This window comes from Apium graveolens, chromosome 2 (genome assembly GCF_009905375.1).
Source record: "Apium graveolens cultivar Ventura chromosome 2, ASM990537v1, whole genome shotgun sequence".
NCBI lineage: Eukaryota > Viridiplantae > Streptophyta > Magnoliopsida > Apiales > Apiaceae > Apium > Apium graveolens.
Window position 1 is genome coordinate 210,524,790 of NC_133648.1, and position 24,081 is coordinate 210,548,870.

The following is a 24,081-nucleotide window of genomic DNA, read 5'->3' on the forward strand; positions in this document are numbered from 1 at the left end:
AAACTAAGTAATTAATTATAGTTAATATTTAGTCAACAATTCTAAGTGTTAGTGTCTTAACATTGAGAAGTAATCATACGTTGGTGCGTGAGTTTATTTAACAATAATTAGTCTGAGTCTCTGTGGGAATGAACTAGAAAGTATTCTATATTACTTGCGAACGCGTATACTTGCGTGAATATTAGCGCGTGTTTTCGCCCTAACAAGTTTTTGGCGCCGCTGCCGGGGACTCGGCGTATTTGTTTAGTTTATGTACTTACCATCATTGGTCATTAGGACTCAGTGATTAGGACGTAGTTGTTACTTATTATTTCTGGTTGTGTTTCAGGTACTTAAGCGAGCATTTATGCAAACTCGTTCTCGTACTCGCAAGAGGACTTTAGATACAGCTGAGGAGACAGACGAAGTTCTTCATAATCCGAAAAAGATAGATTTTGAAGATTCGGATTCAGGAACTGAGCAGAAAGAACCAGTAATCATAGGTGATCGTATTGTTCAGGCTGATCCAGCTCTTATGGACTTTTCTCGGCCTAAAATTGATGACATTCAGTCAAGCATTCTTCATCCGGCTATTCAAGCTAACACCTTTGAAATCAAGCTGGGCACTATTCAGATGGTGCAGAATTCTGTTTCTTTTGGAGGAGCTGCGACTGAAGACCCCAACATGCACATAAGGAATTTTGTCGAGATCTGCAGCACTTTCAAGTATAATGGAGTGACTGATGAGGCTATCAAGCTGAGGCTTTTCCCATTCTCACTGAGGGACAAAGCTAAGGACTGGTTACATTCTGAACCAGCTGGGTCCATCACTACTTGGCAAGATGTTGCGAAAAGTTTCTGGTGAAGTTTTATCCGATGGCAAAGACTGCTGATATGAGGAGTGCTCTTACTCAGTTTGCGCAGCAACCTACAGAATCTATGTACGAAGCTTGGGAACGCTACAAGGAAATGTTGAGAAAGTGTCCACATCATGGAATGCCCGATTGGATGGTGATCACTGGTTTCTATAATAGTTTGGGGGCCCAATCTCGGCCCATGCTCGATACAGCAGCTGGAGGCGCCTGATGGGCTAAAAGATATATTGAGGCTTATAATCTTATCGAGACTATGGCTGCAAATGAGCATCAAAACCCAACTCAGAGGATGATGCCTGGGAAGGTAGCAGGTATTCTGGAAGTCGATGCAGCCACCGCTATTGCAGCGCAGCTCCAGGCGCTGTCGATGAAGGTTGATTCTCTAGCTACATATGGAGTTAATCAAATAGCTATGGTTTGTGAGCTTTGTGCAGGTTCTCATGCTACGGATCACTGTTCTCTTATCAATGAATCTGTCCAGTATGTGAATAATTATCAGCGACAACAGCAGCCTGTGCCAGCTACTTATCATCCTAACAACAGAAATCATCCAAATTTCAGCTGGGGTAATAATCAGAATGCTATTCAGCCACCATATTAGCAAGGTGTGAGTAAATAGTTTAATCCACCTGGATTCCAGCAACCACAGCAGTATGCTCAAAGGCAATCATATCCTCAATAGGGAAGTGCAGCTGCACCTACTAGTGATGATTTTGATGAACTTAAGCTATTATGCAAGAGTCAGGCGGTTGTTATCAAGACCTTGGAAAATCAAATCGGTCAAATAGCCAATACAGTGCTAAATCGTCAACCTGGCACACTCCCCAGTGACACGGAAGTACCAGGCAGAAAGGAAGCTAAAGAGCAAGTCAAGGCTATTACCTTAAGGTATGGGAAAGTTGTTGATGCTGAATAGGCAAAAGAAGGAGAAGCTGAAGTTAGAGATGAAGAAGCTAAGTAAAAGGAGAAAGCGGGGGAACCAAGGAAGACTACTGTTGAACACACTCTGCCTGAGGGTAATATAGGGGAGAAACAGCTCTATCCTCCACCATCTTTCCCTAAGAGATTGCAGCAACAAAAGCTGGATAAACAGTTCGGTAAGTTTCTGGAGGTGTTCAAGAAACTTCACATCAATATACCTTTCGCTGAGGCTCTGGAGCAAATGCCTAGTTATGCGAAGTTTATGAAGAGTATTCTTTCAAGGAAGGTGAAACTGGATGACCTTGAGACCGTTGCTCTCACGGAAGAATGCAGCGCTGTTCTGCAGCAAAAGTTACCCCCAAAGCTTAAAGATCCAGGTAGCTTCACCATTCCTTGCACCATCGGCAAGTTGACTTTTGACAAGTGCCTTTGTGATTTGGGAGCTAGCATCAATCTGATGCCGTTGTTGATCTTTAAAAAGTTGGATTTGCCTGATCAAAAACCCACATACATGTCTCTACAATTGGCTGATCGTTCTATTACTTACCCAAGGGGCATAGTGGAGGATGTGCTAGTCAAGGTGGATAAGCTCTTCTTTCCTGCAGATTTTGTTATTCTGGATTTTGAGGAAGATAAGAAGATTCCCATAATCTTGGGAAGACCTTTCTTGGCTACTGGTCGTACCTTGATAGATGTGCAGAAAGGTGAACTTACCATGCGGGTACAAGATCAGGATGTGACCTTCAACGTGTTCAAGGCAATGAAATTCCCTACAGAAGATGAGGAGTGCTTAAAGGTGGATGTGATTGATTCTGCGATTACTTCGGAACTCGATCGCATGCTAATGTCTGATGCTTTGGAAAAGGCCTTAGTGGGGGATTTTGACAGTGATGATGAAGATGGCAACGAGCAATTACAATATCTGAATGCTTCTCCCTGGAAGCGAAAGCTGGACATGCCGTTTGAATCTCTTGGTACTTCTAACCTCAAAAATACTGAAGGAAAGCTCAAACCATCAATAGAGGAAGCACCTACCTTGGAGCTCAAGCCACTACCTGAATACTTGAGGTATGCTTTTTTGGTGATGCATCTACTTTACCTGTTATTATTGCATCTGACCTTTCAGGTAGTGAGGAAGACAAGCTCTTAAGGATTTTGAGAGAATTCAAATCAGCTATTGGATGGACCATAGCAGACATCAAGGGGATCAGCCCTTCATATTGTATGCATAAAATTCTGCTAGAGGAAGGTAGTAAGCCGATTGTTGAACAGCAGCGCAGACTTAATCCTATCATGAAGGAGGTGGTGAAGAAAGAAATTCTGAAATGGCTAGATGCAGGCATCATTTATCCTATTTCTGACAGTTCTTGGGTGAGCCCCGTACAATGTGTGCCTAAGAAAGGAGGTATTAATGTGGTAGCAAATGAGAAGAATGAGCTCATCCCCACTCAAACAGTTACAGGATGGAGAGTATGCATGAATTATCGAAAGTTGAACAAAGCCATGAGGAAGGATCATTTCCCTCTTCCATTCATTGATCAGATGTTTGACAGGTTGGCTGGTCATGAGTATTATTGTCTTCTGGATGGCTATTCAGGGTATAATCATATTTGTATTGCACCAGAGGATCAGGAAAAGACTACCTTCACTTGTCCATTTGGCACGTTTGCTTTTCACAGAGTTTCGTTTGGGTTATGTGGCGCCCCGACCACTTTTCAGAGATGTATGATGACTATATTCTCTGACATGATTGGAAATAATGTCGAGGTGTTCATGGACGACTTCTCCGTCTTTGGACATTCGTATGATGAATGTTTGAATAATCTTCGTGCTGTACTCAAAAGGTGTGTGGAAACTAATTTGGTGCTCAATTGGGAGAAATGTCATTTTATGGTGCGTGAAGGCATTATTCTTGGGCATAAGGTCTCTAGCAAGGGTCTGGAGGTGGACAAGGCCAAGGTGGGAGTCATTGAAAATCTTCCACCACCTATTTCTGTGAAAGGAATCCGTAGTTTTCTTGGTCATGCGGGTTTTTATCGGTGGTTCATCAAGGACTTTTCGAAGATATCTAAGCCGATGTGCAATTTGCTTGAGAAAGATGTGCCTTTCAAATTTGATGATGAATGTTTGGCGGCATTCGAGACTCTCAAGAAGAGTTTGATCACTGCACCAGTTATTACAGCACCAGATTGGACAGAGCCATTTGAGATGATGTGTGATGCGAGTAATTATGCGGTAGGTACAGTTCTGGGGTAGCGTAAGAATAATCTCTTTCATGTGGTCTACTATGTGAGTAAGACCTTAAATGGGGCCCAAATGAACTACACCACTACAGAGAAGGAGCTCTTGGCTATAGTCTTTGGTTTCAAGAAATTTCGATCTTATCTGCTTGGGACAAAAGTGACAGTATTCACTGATCATGCGGCCATTCGCTATTTGGTTTCCAAGAAGGATTCGAAGCCGAGACTCATTCGTTGGGTGCTCTTACTTCAGGAATTTGAGTTAGAGATCAAGGATCGAAAAGGTACTGAGAATCAAGTAGCTGACCATCTCTCTAGGTTGGAGAATCCCGAGTCTACTTCACAAGATAAGACATTGATCAATGAATCTTTTCCGGATGAGCAGTTGTTCGCAAGTCAGGAGGAAGAGCAATGGTTTGCAGATATTGTAAACTATCTTGTCAGCAATATAATGCCTCCTAATTTGACCTCAGCTCAAAAGAAGAAGTTTCTGCATGAGGTGAAGTGGTATATGTGGGATGAACCATATTTGTTTAGACAGGGAGCTGACCAGATCATCAGGAGATGTATCCCGTTCTGTGAGACGGAGGGGATATTACGAGACTACCACTCCACAGTTTATGGTGGACACTATGGTGGTGAGAAGACAGTAGCTCGTATTCTTGCAAGCATGTTTTTTCTGGCCTACTTTGTTTAAGGATGCTCATCAGTTTGTTTTAAGGTGTGATCGTTGCCAAAGAGTGGGAAATTTGACGAGAAAGGATGAGATGCCGTTAAATGTGATGCTTGAAGTTGAGGTCTTTGATGTTTGGGGAATCGATTTCATGGGGCCTTTTGTCTCGTCCTGCAATAATCAGTACATCTTGCTGGCAGTCGATTATGTCTCAAAATGGGTAGAAGTCAAAGCTCTACTGACAAATGATGCAAAGGCAGTGCTGAATTTTCTTCATAAGCAGATTTTCACAAGGTTTGGAACACCTCGGGTAATCATAAGTGATGAAGGGTCGCATTTCTGCAACCGTAAGTTCACTTCTATGATGCAGCGTTATAATGTGAATCATTGAGTTGCTACTGCCTATCATCCGCAAACAAATGGTCAAGCGGAAGTGTCTAACAGAGAGATCAAGCGCATTCTAGAGAAGGTTGTTTGTCCGTCAAGGAAGGATTGGTCTTTAAAGCTCGATAAAGCTGTTTGGGCTTACAGAACAGCATACAAAACTCCACTTGGTATGTCCCCGTTTCAGTTGGTGTATGGTAAGGGATATCATTTACCTGCGGAGCTTGAGCATAAGGCCTACTGGGCGTTGAAAAAGTTGAACCTGGATTTTGATGCAGCTGGTAAGAAGAGAATGCTTCAGCTTAATGAACTTGATGAATTCCGACTTCAAGCGTATGAGAATAACAAAATGTACAAGGACAAGGTGAAGAGGTGGCAGGATAGGAAGCTACATCCTAAGTTATTCGTGCCGGGGTAACAAGTTCTCTTATTCAACTCTCGTCTCCGACTTTTTCCTGGGAAGTTGAAATCAAGGTGGTCTTGACCTTTTATTGTCAAAACTGTGTTTCCACATGGAGCGGTGGAAATTTTTTAGAATGATCCGGACCAAGCATTCAAGGTTAATGGTCAGCGGTTGAAGCACTACTATGGGGACATGGAAAACCGAGAAGTGGTTAGTGCCATTTTATTGACTACTTGAGAAAGGTACGCAACGTCAAGCTAATGACGAAAAAGAAGCGCTGCATGGGAGGCAACCCATGATTTGTTGTTACAGGAACACTTAGAAGTTATTAACCTATCCAAAAACACAAAAAAATCAGAAAAACGGGACTGAAAAAAAAAATTCCAGTGACCCCTAAGCGCCCGCTCAGCTCTGCTGAGCGACCGCTCAGGGGTCAACTGCCAGAATTTTTTTTTAGTTCAGAAAAAAAAAATCAGAAAATTAAAAAACCAATCACAGCCCATAAACCCACGACTTCTTTTCCTAATACCCCATGATTTCAACCCTCAACCCCACTCTTTATCTAATTTTAACCTAATCCACACCCTATATATACATACACTTATCCTACACATTCCCCACAAACTTTTTACACTCAAACTCTCTCTCAAACACAAAAACTCAGTTCTTAAACACTTTTATTCAAGATTCAATGGCACCCAAGAGAGCACGAACTATTGATAGCAGCAGCACAGTCCCTACTGCTAATTCATCGAGGGGTACTGCTGCAAGGCCTCGATTGAATGATAGAGCTGCGGAGGAGGAGTACACTAGGCTTTTGGGGAAGCCGATTCTGAAGGAGAGAGGGTTTTTACCATCGGGGAGGGATGGTGAGTTGCTACCTATGATTGCAGAGAAGGAGTGGATAGCTTTTTGTGAGTCGCCCGAAGCAGTACCGATGAGCGTGGTTCGTGAGTTCTATGCGAACGCGAAGGCCGAGAAGAATGGGTTTTCTGTGGTCTGAGGGCTGACGGTTGATTATCACCCAGCGGCGATTCGCCGTGTGATTGGGCAGCGAGAGCGGAAGCCCGAGGAGGAGAACTGGAATGAGAAGACTGCTGAGGATTTCGACTTGGATTTGGTTTGTGCTAATCTCTGTAGGTCTGGCACAGTTTGGACCTTCAAGACCGGCACTAATGAGTATCGTCACTTCCCGGCGATCGCTATGAACAGGTATGCCCGTGCATGGAATGCATTTATTTGTGCTAATATTTTGCCTTCTTCGCATGCACACGAGGTCACAGTTGAGAGAGCACAGTTGTTATGGGGAATTCTTAATGGGGAGTACTATGTGGACCTTGGTGAGTTTATCTACCAAGGAATTCTGAAGTTTTTTAGGGGAGCTAAGCACATGAACATCTCTTATGCATCCACGGTCATGAAGCTTTACCGAGCAGTGGGAGTGAACTGGCCGTCTCATGAGCAGTTGCAGATGCCGGCCGCTCCGATTGATTCTGAGACTCTGAATGGGATGCAGGAGTGGACCGGTGGTGAGCCCGAGGAGCATGGGCTGGGTTATCGTCTTCCAGGAGGGCGTCCAGCACGAGGTGCTACTATGGATAGGCCTAGGCGTGATGAGGCTGGTTCTTCGAGAGCTCAGGAGGGTGCTGGGATGGCTGATACCCAGTATAGGAGGCTTTCACGGCGGATGGATGCCATGTACGAGACACAGAGTAGGTTTGCTCAGGAGCTCACCCTTGCACTAGGGACTGCTTTTCGGGGCTTTGGAGCTGATATCCAGTGGCCAGCTTTGGAGCTGCATACCCGCCGCCTGATACTCCACCCACTGAGGGTGATGATGATGATGACTCCGAGTAGGTATACCCTGTGTTCCTTTCTACTACCTTCACTGGGGACAGTGAAGATTTTAAGTTTGGGGGTGGTAGTTAAGGAATATTTTGTGTGTGTCATATAGTTGCATATTCATGATAGTTTAGTTCATATAGTTGCATATTTTTTGCCATATAGTTTTTTTTATTTTTTTATTTATAGCTTTATTTGTTTATCATGTCATGTAGCTCATGCATATGCCATGATCCCTTTTGTGATGAGTTATCGACTGATTTGTGATATTGATGCAAGTGTAGCGATAGCATTAAAGTGATATTAAGTCGTGTAGGTTGATATGCATACTAGAAGCACTTGTATTTTCACTAAGTCTTAGAGAATGCTTAAGGGCTATATTTTTGTTATGATCTGATTGTTTTCGAGGTTAATCTATTTATTATGCTTAGAATTCGATAATAGGTTCTTAGTGATAAAGGCATGAAAAAGAAAAAATGGAATAAAAATGGAATTTGTTGCTAGTTGTGGCTAGGCGTCAAATGGCTAGTAGCCGGCTCGCATGTTATGCGAGTAGTCTAGGGTTGAGCAAGATGGAGCGAAACGCACTTGCTCAGAAATTTTGAAAAAAGAAAGAAAAAAAATATAGAAAAAAAAAAGAAAAAATTTTTTTGTGGTGTTTATGCATAATTGATCACGAGTGGGCTCTTTGGTATTCGAGTTATTAAGTTCTTAGGGGACTTTGTGCCTAGTGACCTAAGGCTTTTAGAGTCTGGGATCCGCTAACCTAACGCTCGCTACATGGATACCATTGAATAAGTCTTTTGTGGATCTCACTCATTGCACGGTCAAATAAGCATTATTGTCGTGAATAAAAAGCATGATTCCGTAATAAGCTCCAGAATTCTTGTAGTGTTATATGTCACTTTGTGCCTAGAATTTTTATTCTTTGTATAATCATGTGATTGCCTTGATGATAGTTGAGTCATAATAACTAGTCTAGTTCCGAAACATATCTGTTAAGCATCTGCACCCACCACGTTTCTGGCTGTATGTTCGTTTGCATGAGTTTATTGATCTTTAGTCACCTAACTACATTTGTTGAGATGTTGCAATTTGGTAGGTTTGTTCGTAGTAAGGGGGGTCGCTGCATTTTCATATAGATTGCATTCATGCATGTTTTTATTTGTTTTTGAGTCTGTGACGCTTGAGGACAAGCATCGATTTAAGTTTGGGGGTGTGATAAGTGGCATTTTATACCACTTAGAACATCTTAAAATGGCTTAAATTGGAGCCTTAAAATCAAGTATTGTGTGTATTTGATGCGTTTTTCTAGTGTTTATGCATTTCAGGGTATTAGTTGCATTTCGGAGGAGTAATCATCAAGAATAAGCCTTGGCATGTGTTCACCATTGCGAGAGGAAAGAAAGGGGCAGATTACGGCGAAGAAACGGAGCAAACTCAGGATTTTTACAGTAGGGTCCTGAGCGCCACTCAGCTATGCTGAGCGGCCGCGCAGAAAGCTGAGCGCTGAGCGGCCGCGCAGGGTCGAGAAAAAAAGATAAATTATTTTAGGACTTCTACTTCTATTTGGCTTCCACTTCTATGTAATCTGAGTTTTATGGGACTATTATATAAGTAGATTTAGAGACATTTTCACGAGGTTGGATCGTGGTATTAAGCAAGGAGCGAAGGAGATAAGGAAGAAGACCGTTTTAGCACACAGCAACGAAGAGGAAGCATATTTTCTTGTGATTCTTATTTCGTTGTAACGTTGGATGCTAGTTTTCTTACTTTGAACTTAATTACTCTTGTGACGTCCTCTGATTTAATATAATTAGTTTAGTTATTATTTTCTTGTGTTTGTTTATCATGATTTCATATGAACCCATGATAACGATAAGTGCTATTATGGGCTAATCGTGATCATGGGGTCGCAACGGATTTACTATGGAATTCTTTAGTTAATAGTTTAATACTTTAGTGTGTGATGATTGTATGATATCTAGTATTGGTTGTGCGTATTCGTCTTATGTGCGTCGCGAACATATAAAATAGGGTGTTAATCTCTTGTGAAGCGATGGTGGATCTTGAGATTTAGAACTTGCCATGCTAGCATAGGTTCATGTATGATGTGCATGATTAGTGGGTAACTCTAACAGTTTTATTCGCCCTGTGTAATCAAAAGGAATAACTTGTGCTTAAATCGTTGTGTTGTCAATTTCTGTAGACATATAGGAACTCAACATAATTGATGCCTATTCAACTTCTATCTTAATTGTGGATGCTTGGTAGAATGGTATGAGTACAATGAAAGTTGGCTTTTATCAGTTTCGTGTTATTCGATTAATATCATCACTGTCACATGCTAAGGTAATAAAAATAACTATTGAAGGAAGTAATAATGAAGTTGTGATCTCATGAGTATTTTAATATTGTTAATTGAAGTGTTATTTAAGTGATAAACTAAGTAATTAATTGTAGTTAATATTTAGTCAATAATTCTAAGTGTTAGTGTCTTAACATTGAGAAGTAATCATACGTTGGTGCGTGAGTTTAATTAAACAATAATTAGTCTGAGTCTCTGTGGGAACGAACTAGAAAGTATTCAATATTACTTGCGAACGCGTATACTTGCGTGAATATTAGCGCGTGTTTTCGCCCTAACATGTATGTGTGTATTGTGCACCCCAAACTTCTGACCCGGGTTTGGAGGGCGCCACACCAAGGCCTCAGCTTTCCTAGATACGTCTTCTTCCTTCCTTAGCTTCTATTATAGATCACTTATGGTTGTGGAAGGAAACTTCTCATCCAACTTCTTGTACATGTCCTTTTTGACTTCATAAATAAACTATTTTAGGTCATCCAAATCTAGAGTCTGTTTGAGTTTTTGAATTTTATTAATTTATGGAGACTCTTGATGGGTTTGCAGGGGAGACCTTGTACTAGCATTTGAAGTGGCTGCTAAAGCTATTTTAGTCTGTTTGATGAGATTCATAAGAGTGTAGTTGAAGTGATGAGAGGTGCACTTCTTGCTGAACATCCAATAAGGAATATCAGCGGTAGAACTAGGGCCTACATCTCCCCCTATGTCCATACCAGTATCTTCACCAGACTCTTCATCAAAATAATTAGCATCATCCTCAATATCAAATTTATCATCAGTTATAGGAGGCATGTGAGAGATTACAGATTTGGCCCTTTGCATTGATTCAGTTGTGTGCACTAAATTCAATATCCTTTCTACCTCCTCATTGCCCTGAACAACCAAGGGTTGATCAGCTGTTATAGGATGAGTAAATGTCTTAGCATCCAAGGAAATGGGGTCTATAATAGCTTTATAATGTTGCTAATGTCGCCTTCTCTTTTTAGCTTCATTGACATCAATTAACTCCTGTGCATTGGTTGTCACCCTTATATCTCCTGTACTTGCTTTTCTCTCTTTTTCTATCTTTTATTCCATCAAGGGCTCCGCCTGGCTTACTGTCCTCACACCATCACCTTCACCTTCTAAGGTGGAACTCCTCTCACTTTCTTTTGACACACTAGAAGAAATAGTGTGCATAATTGAGCTCTCATTCTCTCCTTTTTCCTGGGAGCAACCCAGCCTCTCACTCAAATTACTCACTTCCCTCAGCCCTAAAAGTTATTGGACAACCACTAAGTCATACGCACTTGTGATATATTTTGAGACATCATATTCTTGTGCTGAGACTGTCAACTGCTGTGAAATAGCAGTTGAAGGTGTGATTGTGACTATCAATGGATAACTGTTGTGAGGCATATCCGTTGAAGGACAATCACTTATCAACGAATGAGGGATATCCATTGATGAAGAGGAAATAGGAGGAATATAAGTTGAAACTATTATGGAGTATATGGAGATTGATTTTATATTTTGATGCACAGACCCCTTAATAGTTTGCGGAAGAATTGGATGGTGATCCAATAAATTATCAATTAGAATGATGATCACCAGTGTGAGTTTTGGGCTCCTCCATGAGTTTGAGAGATGGATAATCAGGATTTTTATGTGGAAATCATGTCCACATCCAGAGAGTTAGTTGGAGAGTTGTGTATTTGAGGTGTTTCAATTGTGAGAGAGTGGGGCTGTGACTTCACATTTACTGGAGCCACATCAACCTAAGTTTGAGAAGGTGCAGATACCAAGTCTGTGACTTTAGTTTGCACTGTTTGTGCACCCTGTGATTCCTCCTTGGTCTAAGATTTTTTCTTTCTAATATAGGTTTGAGTTGAATCTTTAGTGTCCCATACCCCTTTTGGCCAATACTCCTCGTTGGGAGCCTATTTCAATAGTCACACCCTTTTGGGAGGATGTAACTAAGGATGAGCTGATATTCTTTTATAGCACTACAGTCTTTTGAGAGACTGTAGTGTGGTTGTCTTAGGTTACACTAACCTCACTCTCCTTATCCTTGGGGCTTCTTTGATGTTCACCCCTTCCCTCACTTGTCGCACCATAGTGAACACTCCCCTCAGGTACCTTAGTGGTTTTTACAACTAGTGTCTTTTGAGAGACACTAGAGCTGGTTTTCCTTGACTTGGATTTAAAGACTTTTATTTTAAAGGCTTGGGTAGAGATTTGTTTGGCCACAGCTACAGACCCAATTGCCACAGTGGAAGCCAAAGAAATTGAAGGTTGGGAAAAGATAGAGATAGAGGTGGTTACTATAACGACTCATATATTTTGTATTATTTTAAAAAGTGTAATTATTGAATAATTTGTTACTGCGTCTTGAGATCCTAATTGCCATGGTTTCGCTGCATCACAAGGAGAATTTGTAACAAAATGGAAAATACATACGTGTATTAGTTTTGACAGCGGTATGTTGTCTCTTATTATTTATGTGTGATTTATTGGTGTATAGGATCGAATTGTGTAATTAATTATTGAGTTGTATTGTTCTGTTTCGCTTTTAAAAGTGATTTTATTGCGGTTTATTTACATAAATATTTGGATTGTCTCTAAAATTATTTTTATGATTTTATAATTTTAATAAATATTTTTAGGAATTTATAAAAGTGAGAGATCAATATTTCATTGATTATTTATCTTTAAATGATTTTCTTATTGTATTTATTTATAAAATCCGTATTTAATTCCAGAATTCTTCAAAAAACACGAAACTCATATTTTATGAAGTTTATAATATTTTGAGAATTTTAAAATTATTTGGAAATTTTTTAGATTCATTTCACCCGCACGTTGATTCATTTAATTTTTAAAAGCGGGGTATAAATTGCATTTCAGAAATAGCTTTAAAATATGAAATTTATGATTTATTAACTTCGGGATATTTATTAAATTTTAAAACTTGTTTGGTAATTTTTCAGTTTATTTTGTTACCGCAGTTATGTCCGATAAGTCGCCTAATTCGAGGTAAATTTTGGGTTCCCGGATATGTCGGGGATACGTGTCAAAATCTTATAAAAGAAATTAACACGTATCCATTTAATTCGATACGTGTCAACAGCAGGGCTTCCCACAAACACACACCCGAACATCACACGCAGTCTTTCTCTCTTTTCTCCCACGCTCTCTCTCTCTCTGTTCTCTTTGTTCTCTCTTATTTTCTCTTCTTTCGTCGGTTTCTTGCTCTTGTTCCATCATCGTTTCCATGTTCGGCTGGTGCTTGGTCTCGGTTCTGGTTCCGACTTCTTGGTATATACATATATATATAATAGTGTGTATACGTGTGTGTGGAATTGTGTGTACTGTGTGTGTGTGTGCTGGTGTGTGCGGAGGTGGCCGTGTTGTGGCCATGTTTTTGATATGCTTCATGTTGCTCCGTTGGGCTATTGTCATTGGGCCTATTAATTTGGGTCTTGTTTTTTTTGCTAAATAATTTTGGCCTTGTTGTTATTGGGCCTCTAACATTGAGGATGTTTGTGGGCTGATTATTTAAATTCTGATTTAATTCTTTTCATTGCAGGAATTACTTGAATAAATATTCGTGATATTATAATTCATGCGGGAGAAAAATTGTTTTGTAATCGGTAAAAATTTTGTGTTGGAACTTGAGTAATCGGGTGCCCCGAAAATTTTGCCGCCGTTCGCGATGAATTTTTACGAGCGGACCGTGGACGGTGATGAATTGATTATGAGTCCTAAATTTATAAATAAATAAAATAACTCGTAAAACTATATTTTGAAACGAAAATGAATTGTTGTTTTGAAAGTCGTGTTGGGATTTGTGTTATGGATTGTGATTGTTGTGATTTTGGATGTCCATGATATTTTGACGGGCAGGCTTATAAATAGAGGAGTCGCTATCAAAAATTTTCTAAAAATTTATTTTAAATACGAGAAATGTATTTTATAATATGAAATGTTCTACCCTTATATGAATACGGATTACGTGATTATGTGTATAATCATTATACGAGTCGGGTTATCGAATTGGGTTATTAGGATTCGAGGATATCAAGCATGTCGATACAACTAATTAGGGTATTCTGTTACTATAGATCCAAGTCGAGTTTCGCAAGGACCAAAGTCAACGTGAAAGCTACCTAAGGTTTTTTGTAAAGCATTGCAAGGCAAGTACCTCTGACCGTTCTTTTATGGTTCGGTACATATGAATAAACTGATATTTTATTCTCGCATAGGAACAAAAATGTTTTAAGTTACGTGTCCCCTTAGTTATAAATAAATGTTTTCAAACCTGTTTTTGGGAAAAGTAACTTCGAAAGGTACCTATCTCGAATAAAAATGATTTGTGAACCAGTTTTACGTGTGCTGTTAAAATGAATGGTTTTGAAATGAAATAGGTACAAGTGTTTTGAAAACTGGATAAAAAGATCATATATGGGATACATAGGCGCCAGAATGGCCTAGTGAGGTGGCGTAAGAGGCTAACTCGGTTGCACGCATTACATAACCGATTAGTCCAGCAGGTTAGAGACCTAACTAGTCTCTGAGTTCCAGAAAAGGGTTATGGGATGGCAGTTAGAGCCTTCTGGTGTTGATAGCCTTATCAGTTGTCTTCAGATATGCGTTACGTATTTGATTTGGCTTTGAGATTCCCGTAAGGGAATAAATGATTGATACAGTTGAATAATAAATGTGAATAGCATGCTAAAATTGGACTATGGTACTTACACAACACACAACTACGTATATTTTATTAAGAGCATGCTAGTCAGTGATATCCAGTTTCTTTATTTACTTTCGCTCGAAATGATTTACAGATTATGGATTTTATGTTAATTTATAGTTTTGTTCCTATAACTGTTTACTTTACTATTTTTATCATGATATTCATATGTTGGTACTATTGAGCAATTATGTGCTCACCCTTACAACCTGTTATATATATATATATATATATATATATATATATATATATATATATATATATATCACAGATGCCTAGAAGACCCGTCAGGCCTTGGCAGAATCGTGTCTCAGCCCCTTCAGGACTCGACTCCTCAGAGGTAGTTAGTATCAGACCATATACGATCTGATGAGTTACTGAATAAGTTTAGTATGTCAGACTTTTTGAATAAATGGTTTGTAATAATGTATAACTTGAACCATACTTGAACCTGGATCGGATCTTGGTTTAGGGTCGTGTTAATAATTATAATAATCTTGTAGTTTATATTATGGTTCATTGTGTTTAGTGACGTCAACTCCTGACCCCGGGGTTGAGGTCGTCATAGTTGGTATCAGAGCTACAAGTTCAATTCACTGATTCAGGTTCGGAATGGAGTCAAAAAGGTATAGAAACTGTGTCGTAAGGTGTGAGTCAGCAACTCATATAAAGGAGCAAACCTTAGAGCCAGTCGGGGGTTCCGACGGCGTTACCCTGGCACCTATTGATGTTTTGATAGAACTTCTTTAACCTTGTTGTGCCTTTCCATTATATTTATCTTGGTGGCAGTGGCCCACAGTGATTTCCAGTTCTCCATCCCGGGAGAATAGGTCACACTCAGATAGTTCCGACTCAGAGAGGATCTTAGATGTTGTAGCCGAGGAGACTCATTTGCCTCCCCCGCCAGTGCCCCCGTTTGTACTGAGAGATATCCCTGGACCTAGTGCCCGTCCCTATAAAGACTCGTGTATTTCATATTATTCTAAGTGTGATTATGGAATTATTAAACAAGTAAAATGTGTATTGGTTCGATCAGTTGTGTGTTGCTGTATTGTTAATTGCGTGTGGTTTATTGATGTTTGAGGATTATTTGTATAATTAATTGTTGAGGTGCGTTATTTTATTTTCACTTTTAATAAGTAATGTACGGAAGATTTATTTTTATAAATAATTAAATTTCTTCCAAAATTCTTTTTATGATTTAATAATTACAATTATTATTTTTAGGAATTTATTAAATTTAGAAATCAATATTTTATCAAATATTTAGCCTTGAATGATTTTCTGATTGAATTTATGGGTAAATTCAATATTAAATTTCATAATATTTCAAAAATCATAAAACTCATATTTTATTAAGTTTATAATATTCTGTGAATTTTAAAATTATTTTGGAAATTTTTGGGATTAAATTCACCCGCACAATGGTTCGATTAATCGTTAAATGCGGGTACGAGTTGTATTTCAAAAATGTTTTAAAAATATAAAAAAATTATTTAATTAGTTTTAATTATTTTAGGAATTTTAAAATTTTTTTTGTTATTTTTCAGATTAATTTTAATCGCAACTTGATTCGTTATATTTCAAATTTCGGGTCAAAAATTAAATTTTCGGGAATGACTGGGCATGTGTCTTGCAGCCAGGCTTATAGGTTGATACGTGTCTTAATTCTCTTCAATATCTGGACACATGACATTGCTTCATTTGTAAAAAAATAGAAAGAAAAAAGGGGGATAAACACAGGCACGCCTCTCTACCTCATTTCTCCCACTTTTCAATCTCTCTCTCTGCATCTCTCGAGTCTCACTCTTTTTCAGTCAATCTCTCCCTCATCCCTTTCCCCAATTGCTTCCTATTTCTGGTAATTGTTGCCTGTGTTTTTTTTCTGATGTGCCGCCTGTGATTTTTTTCTCTTTTGCCGGCCGTCGTCGACATCTTTTCCGGCGACGTAGCCTGGCGATGTGGTGTTGTGCATCGTGTGTGACTCTGTGTGTGTACTCTTGTGTGAAGTGATTTCAGTTGGGTTGTTGAATTGTGTTGCTATACCATTCGAGCAGTTAAATTCGCATGGTTCCTTTGAGTTTTGTCCGAATTGTTGATGCAAAATCGTAATTTTTGCAGCTTTCGTGATGAAAATATGTTCGAATTATTTTATTAAATTCGATTGAATTTCCTGTGGTTATTCGAATTATTCAATTTTTGGGATGTTTGAAATTTTATTAATGGTGAAATTTCGATAAGGAAACCCGTAAGGGTACCGTCGAAATTATGCCGCCGTCAGCGATGAACTCGTTGAGGTGACGGATAATTGGCAATGATGATTCTTGAGCCAAATAATAATTTATAAATTATTTTATAATTTTTGAAATGAAAGTAGTAGTAGTTAAATATTCAGTTTGAGGTTATTTGGATTGTGACGTTCGATTGTTGTTGAGATTGTTGCAACAAGTAGGCCGCTAAACAGAGGAGACGCTGCCCAATTTTTGAAAAATTAAATTCGAAAATATGGGGACGTACCTCGTGATTATCGGGACTACTAATAAAATATATATAACTATATAATTTTAAATATTTTGCGAAATGTACTTACGTATTGTGATAAAACTTTCTATAAAGTAGTGAAAACCCTATTTTATGAAAAGTCGGGTATATGTATTTTCCGAAAAAGATTATTGAATCAAGTTGTGAATGCTTGTACCCTAATTCTTATGTGTATTATAATAATACATATAATTACGAGTCGGTGTATGATATCGTTCGGGTAGGATTGATAATGAGGATATCTCAAGCATAGCTGGTCATCTAACATAGGGTATTGTAACTCTGTAGGTTCTAATCAGAAAACCGAAAGTTGACGTCAGACTAAGGATAGCCTAGTGATCATCCAACAAACTCCGCAAGGTTCCAAGTGAAGGACCTGAGTGTTGAAGTCGGAGCCAGGGTAGTCTGATAGTTAGACGATTAAGCCGAGCATCCAAATCGGTTCAAGGTCAATCAGTGATAATTGTAAAGCTCTACAAGGCAAGTACCCCTAACCATACTTTTATGGTTCAGTATATATGAATGAACTATTGTTTTATTTTCAAATATGAACAAAAATATTTTAATTTACGTATCCCCTGTGTTTGAAAATGTTGTTAAGTATATGTTTTGTGGAGAAGTAACTTCTGAAAGTACATGTCTCTAAAATGTGATTATAAATGGAAGAGATGTTTTGAATAGTGTGTTGTGACAGAATTGATTTTTAACAAGAGATTGGTAAAAGTGATTTTAAAAAACTGGATAAAACAAATCATATATTGGATAACGTTACGTAAGTGGCTAATTCGGTTGCGCACCCTATCTTCACCGTTTAGTACAGAATATTTAATCAGAGACCTAACTAGTCTCTGCGGATCCAGTTAATTTGTGTGAAAGCCTGATCAGCTTTCCTAGACAATTTGCTTGATAGCCCGACCAACTATCCTAGATAATTTGTGTGGAGGCCTGATCAGCCATCCCTAGATAACATCCAATACATATCTGATTATGATTTTGGTTCTAGTAATAGAATAAATGGTTTTATGGTCCCTGTAACAGGACATATGGTTATTGTTCCTCTAATGGAACAGTGGTTTTGGAAATGAAAATAGCATGCTAAATTGGACTCTGATATTTATGCACAACACACGACTGCTGATATTGTTTTACAGAGAATGCTAGTGTTGATATCCACTTTGTACATGTTTTAATTGTTTTCTAACAAGTTGTAATTTATGTTCCTATAACTGTTTTAGTGTAAATTATTTTACTTGCAATTCATATTATGGTACTGATGAGCAATTAATTGCTCACCCTTGCAGAATGTTTTGTATATATGTATTACAGATGTATAGGAGACCTTTCCGTGCAGTCAGGGCAGAGTTCCAGTTACTTCCGAACCAAACTCCTCTGAGGTAGTTGTGTCATACCAAAGATGGTCTGATGAGTGGCTGTATTAAGTTAGTTGCATCAGGATTGTTGGTAATAAGTTGGTTTTGTAATAGTTGTAACCTAAGTCACACTTAAACCTGGAAAAGGTCTTGGTAAAGAGGTCATGTTTATGTATTATTATTGAAATGGATCATATCATGCTTGATATTGTTGTTGTTGATGACGTCAACTCCTGACCCCAGGGTTGAGGCCGTCACAGTTGGTATTAGAGCTACAGGTTTAAGTCGCTGATTTTAGATACAGCTGAGAAGACAGACGAAGTTCTTGATATTTCGGAGAAGATAGATTTTGAAGATTCGGACTCAGGAAGTGAGCAGAAGGAGCCAGTAATCATGGGTGATCGTATTGTTCCGACAGATCCAGCTCTTATGGACTTTTCACGGCCTAAAATTGATGACATTCAGTCAAGCATTCTTCATCCGGCCATCCAAGCTAACACCTTTGAAATCAAGCCGGGCACTTCCAATCACAATCTCCTACTCATCGACTATCTGTTTCCCTTTTCTATGCCTTTCCTCTTCTGCTCACATATCATAAACATCTATCAATACTCCACTCATACGATTCTATTCGGTATACACTTCTATCTACTCTTCCTTTTACTCAGATCCGATTAACGGGTTGAAAGTTACGCTATAAATAAGTAAACACTGAACATATAGACCGACAGCTAAACAACAAGTCACATATAACACGTAACACGTCAAACAATCAATGATATATCATTTATAAAGGAGTCTCGAGTCATAAACAGGCTTTCGAGTATTTAATATGATTTTTAAAATATTTTTCAGAATTAAAACAGGTCATTGGATTAATTTCGAAGCAATAAATAGGGTTCGGTTGACCAAATCGGGCTTTAAAACAATTTTATAATAATTATCGAGTCTTGAAAATAATTTAAAATAATATTTTAAAGCTCGAAACTATTTTTCGGAATTTTTAAATCATTTTTAAATAATTAAATCTAATTAAGTAATTAATTAAAATCAATTAATAAGTAATTAAATCAATTAATCAATTAATTTTTGAATTAATTGACTAATTAATCAATTAATTATTAACTAAAATTAATTAACTAATTAATTTAGATTAATTTTTGAATTAAAAATAATTTTTGGAATTAAAATAATAATTTTTGGGATTTTCAGAAATTAAAAACGAATATTTATAATTAAAATAAATAGAAAATATGATTTTTAAACATTTTTAAAACAGAAATCCTATTTCTACAATTTCCAGAAACTTCAGGGTCTAAACTTCACCATTTTTCAAAAGTACAGGGACTAAACTGCAATTTTGTAGTTCAGTCGCCAGAAAATTACGGGGATGGCCGGAGAACACGATTCCGGCATCCTCACCCCACCATCTACTCCAGATATGATCTACACAATACCAGAAACATAACCATGCGATCAAATCGTCCTAACAATCCTTGAATTGGCCGGAATTTGGCCGAGAAGTTCGCCGGTTTCCGGCGAGCTCAACGTAACTTTAAAAACACAACTCCCTTCAAACCATGAATCGTCTGTTAACGAGCAATAGACCAATCGATTGCAAATTTCATAAGGAACATAACCCACTATATTTCAACAGCTAATAACCCCTAGAATGAAAAGGCCTAAATTTCAATTATGAACATTCATACGGGTTATAAACCCTAATTTTAAAATTCGAAGATTAAACTCAATTTTGAACATGTTATTGAACTCCAAATCAGTCATATGAGATATGAAAATCATCAGGAGAACAAGCACTACAACATGCAAGCATAAATAATTCAAACAATCATCCGTACAAAAATTCATATTTTTAATCAAAATATTTCAAAAATAAATAAAAAATAAAAAATTAACCTTTGATTCTGCAGTTCTGAAACTTGGATAATCTGATAGAACAATTCAAACCCTTTGTTTTGGTTACTCAAGCTTTCCAAACGGATTTCGGTAACACCTCCGAATTGCTGTTTGATTCTTGAAAGTTTATATGAATATATAGATTTTCTCTATAAAATTATATAATTACTGTTTGCAAATGATTTTCGGTACGAAATAAAATACGGTAAAGGCTATTTATAATTACGGAAAATTAGTATCCCGTTGGATCATTCCGGATACAATATGGTACATTCATTTATAAAAATAGATCCAAACGGTACCGATTTCCGGGATAATTATCCAAAATAGTACAATTTGTACTGCGGTCTTGGTCTCAGCGCCAGGTTACACGTATTACGATGTGATAATTGTAATACTTTAAGAAAAGATCCCGTTTATTAAAAATACGATTTTTATTGAATTACCGAAACGAATAATGTATCGAAAATATTACGCCGGGACCCGCAAAGGATAAACCGTATGCCGGATCGAAAAAGTCGAAACATGGAAAATGCTCGGAATATTGCAATTAGGTTAGGAAGGAGTTCTCAGAAGAGTTTCGGGTTTTAAAAATGTAAAAACGGGTGGCGTCGGTTGGTTCCCGATTATATAAAATAGTTTATAAATACTCGGAAAAAGATTTTATAAAATTCATAAATTTCCTATAAAATCATAAATCAACATAAAAATAAATAGGAAGATATGACAATTATCTATATTTTATTTTGGACATATAAAAATTAAAATACTCAATTGATATTATTTTTAAACATCCAAATACATATACCACTTAATAATTAATTCACAGAATAAATACTGAACATGCATAATATTTATTTATTAACAAAAATAACTACACGATATATCCCAAATATTACATCCTTCCTCCTTAAAAGGATTCTGTCCTCAGAATCTCCTAAGAAAACAAATGAGGGTACTTTTCTCTCATATCACTTTCTAACTCCCAGGTTGACTCTTCAACCTTTGGGTTTCTCCACAGTACTCTTACTAACTTTACCACTTTATTTCTTAACACTTTCTCTCTTTCTTCTAGAATCTCTATCGGACACTCTACATACGATAAATCTGTTTGAAGCTCTATTGGCTCGTATTCGATTACATGCCTGAAGTCTGGATTATACTTCTTAAGCATCGATACGTGAAAAACATTGTGAACTTGCTCCATGTGCGGAAGTAACGCCAACTCGTAAGCTACTTTTCCAACGCGCTTTAAAATCTCAAAAGGTCCGACATATCTTGGGCTCATTTTTCCTTTCTTTCCAAATCGCATCAATCATTTCCACGGCGATACTTTCAGTAATACCAGATTTCCTTCTTCAAATTACATATCTTTCCTTGATTGATCTGCATATTTCCTTTGACGGTCTTGTGCTGCTATCAATCTCTTCTGGATAACTTCAATAACTTCCTTCGTCTGTTGCACCAATTCAGGTCCAAGTATTTTGTGTTCTCCTACTTCATCCCAGTACACGGGAGATCGACATGTGCATCCATAAAGAGCTTTATAGGGTGGCATCCCAATACTGGCGTGATAACTGTTATTGTAAGCAAATTCTACCAAGGGTAAATGCTCGTCCCAACTTCCTTTGAAATCAATGGCACAAACACGTAACATGTCTTCGATTGTCTGGATTGTCATTTCGCTTTGGCCATCCGTCTGTGGATGGTAAGCCGTACTCATTTTCAGTCTCGTTCCCAAACATTCTTGAAAACTTTTCCAAAACCTCGAATTAAATCTCGGATACGATAGACACAGGGACTCCATGACGAACTACGATTTCTTTCAAGTACATATAGACTAACTTGTCTAGTGAAAATCTTTCATTTATAGGCAGAAAATGAGCTGACTTGGTAAGTCTGTCCACTATTACCCAAATGGCATCATGATTAGCTTTCGTTCTTGGTAATCCGACTATGAAATCCATGGCAATATGCTCCCACTTCCACTTTGGAATCACTAATGGCTGCAACAATCCACTTGGTCTCTGGTGCTCTGCTTTAACTCTCTGACATATATAACATCTGTTAACCCATTCCGCAATTTTCCTCTTCATATTTGGCCACCAATAATTTTCCTTTAAATCTCTGTACATCTTGGTACTTCCTGGATGGATTGAATACCTTGAATTATGAGCTTCCTATAGAATTTCATTTTTCAACTCCGTCACTGGTGGAATCCAAATTCTAGAAGAAAACCTAAGAATACATTGATCGTCCTTTTGCGTGCACAATTCTTCACCTACCAAACGATTAATATCCTGATCTATTACCTCTTCTTGACACTTCCTTATCTTTTCTAACAACTCTGGCCGGAAAGTCATACTATACAATTTCGCTTCATCAGGCTTACAAACTTTAATTTCCAATTCCAGTTTTTGAAATTCCCTGTATATCTCTTCGGGTACTGATAACACATTCAACTTTTCTTTCTGACTTAACGCGTCCGCCACAACGTTTGCTTTACCGGGATGATATTTAATCGTGCAATCATAATCCTTAATCAACTCTAACCATCTTCTTTGTCTCATATTAAGCTCCTTCTGCGTGAATATGTACTTCAAGCTTTTGTGATCCGTATAAATCTCGCATTTCTTTCCATATAGATAATGTCTCCAAATTTTCAAAGCGAAAACTATGGCTGCTAGCTCCAAATCATGGGTAGGATACTTTTGCTCGTGTGGTTTCAATTGCCTTGACGTATACGCAATAACCTTATCGTGCTGCATCAGAACACATCCGAGTCCTTTATGAGAAGCGTCGCTATAGATTACAAAATTCCCTTGATCATCTGGAAGTGACAAAACAGGTGCCGTAATTAATCTTCGCTTCAATTCCTGAAAACTTTCTTCACATTTATCGTTCCATACGAACTTTTCATTCTTTCGTGTAAGCTTTGTCAATGGTGTTGCAATCCTTAAGAAATTTTGAACAAATCGGCGATAATATCCCGCTAATCCCAAGAAACTTCTTACCTCTGTTGGTGTTCTTGGTCTTTCCCAATTTGTAATTGCTTCAATCTTCGCTGGGTCCACTTTGATTCCTTCATTACTGACTATGTGTCCTAAGAACTGAACTTCCTATAACCAAAACTCACACTTTGAAAATTTAGCGTATAACTTTTTCTTTCTCAAAATCTCCAAAGATGTCCTCAAATATTCTGCATGATCCTCTTCTGTCTTTGAATAAATCAAAATATCATCTATGAACACAATAACAAACTTGTCCAAGTATTCCTTGAAAATTCTGTTCATGAGGTCCATGAATGCTGTCGGGGCATTGGTTAATCCAATAGACATCCCTAAAAATTCATAATGTCCATACCTTGTCCTAAAAGCTGTCTTTGGTATATCTTCTGGCTTAATCTTTAGTTGATGATATCTCGATCTCAAATCGATCTTGGAGAAGTACTTGGCTCATTTCAATTGGTCAAACAAATCATCAATTCTTGGTAATGGATACTTGTTCTTGATTGTAAGCTTGTTGAGCTCCCGATAGGTGATGCATAGTCTCATGCTTCCATCCTTCTTCTTGACAAATAGTACTGGTGTACCCCACGGGGATACACTGGGTCTGATTACTCCTTTCTCTAACAATTCTTGTAATTGCTTTGCTAGTTCCTTCATCTCAACGGGCGTCATTCTATACGGAGCCTTGGATACTGGTTCCGTTCCAGGTGTTAAGTCGATCGCAAACTCAATTTCTCTGTCTGGAGGAAGTCCTGGTAACTCATCGGGAAACACATCTGGAAATTTATTGACTACTGGAATATCTTCAAGTTTTGCTGGCTCCTGACTTCT

General features: G+C 38.0%; 1 non-coding gene across 1 annotated transcript; it reads right to left on the minus strand.

The window, feature by feature from the left end:
* Positions 1 to 870: 870 nt before the first annotated feature.
* LOC141709374 (small nucleolar RNA R71) lies at positions 871 to 977 on the minus strand. The gene has a single exon (XR_012569955.1). It is a non-coding gene; the product is annotated as a small nucleolar RNA R71 (small nucleolar RNA).
* Positions 978 to 24,081: the final 23,104 nt, after the last annotated feature.